This window comes from Marmota marmota, unplaced genomic scaffold (assembly GCF_001458135.2).
Source record: "Marmota marmota marmota unplaced genomic scaffold, marMar, whole genome shotgun sequence".
Taxonomy (NCBI): Eukaryota; Metazoa; Chordata; class Mammalia; order Rodentia; family Sciuridae; genus Marmota; species Marmota marmota.
Window position 1 is genome coordinate 53,042,286 of NW_026000005.1, and position 1,533 is coordinate 53,043,818.

The window sequence follows — 1,533 nt, forward strand, 5'->3', positions numbered from 1 at the left end:
TGTCTGTGAGGCTATGAGTTGCTCTTCACTGTAACTGTTCCCTGAGAAATACTAAATATCAGAAAAATCGACTGAAGAGATCTTCTCTTTCTTGTTTTTTCCATACTGAGGATTAAACCCAGCAGGAGTGCTTAACCACTGAGCAACATCCACAGTTCTTTTTGAGAAAGTGTTTCACTAAATTGCTGAGGTTGGCTTTGAATTTGCAATGCTCCTGTCAGGCCTCCCGAATTGCTGGGATTACAATCATGTGCCACAACGCTGGGATGAAGAAATCCTAAAAGACTCTAAATAAGTTTAAAAAGTCACAGGACTAACGCCTAAAGTTATTAAGAAAAACAGAAATAATCCCGTCCTATGAAGAAATGACAAAAAGCTAATGGTAAATAGTTTTACTTTATATGAACCATGTTTTGCAATAAAGAGGGACATAAACTCAAAGATGACAAAGGACAATTTATTAGGAAATAGATAAAGGTATAACGCTGCAACAATAACAAAAACCCACAGGAGGACATCATTACCGTAGAAACATGTATGATTGTATGAAGGTGTAACCCTACTTTGTGTACAACCAGTGAAGTGAAAAAATGTACTCCATTTGTATACAATGAATCAAAGAGCATTCTTCTGTCATGTATACCTGATTAGAATTAAAAAAAAAAAAAAAACCCACAGGAAACCAAGTGGCCTTCTGTCAATAGCCCATAGGACAACCACGAGGTCCTTATGAAAGCCAGAAGGACGCTGGTCAGTGTTGGATTAGCTACTCCTCGATCCAGTCCATGTCCACGTCTACCAACCACCCTTCCAGCACAGGGCCGCATGGCTCAAGCTAGTAGGGAACACTGTGGGTCCTGAGACGCCCGCTTTCCGCCAATCAGAAAGCAGGCGCAAGGCCCCACCCACGCCACGGCCAATCGGAGTCAATGCCAGGCCACGCCCAACCCACGGCCAATCAGAGAGCCAATGCTAGGTCCCGCCCTAGCCACCCGCAGCTGACCCTAACCTTAACCCCGCCCGGCGGGCCCAGGCGCGGGCGGGACCTCGGCCCTAAGTAGACCCTCCGGGCGGTCACCGCGATGAGCCCGGGAAGAGCTGCCCACAGCAGGTCCCCCGAGGTCGCGCCGCCGACGTTCACGCTCGTCGCCCCCGCGCTCTTCCTCGGAAACGCGCGCGCCGCGGGCGCCACGGAACTGCTGCAGCGCTCGGGTATCACGTTATGTGTCAACGTCTCCCGCCTGCAGCCCGGCCCAAGCGCGCCCGGAGTGGCCGAGCTGCGGGTGCCCGTTTTCGACGACCCGCACGAGGACCTGCTGGTGCATCTGGAGCCCACCTGTGCCGCCATGGAGGCCGCGGTGCGCGCCGGTGGCGCCTGCCTGGTCTACTGCAAGAACGGTCGCAGCCGCTCAGCCGCTGTCTGCACTGCCTACCTCATGCGATACCGCGGCCTCTCCCTGGAACGGGCCTTTCAGGTTGGGGCTTCCGGGGCGGGGCCCGCTTTCGAGGGTGCGTCTTCCGGTAGGGGGCGGG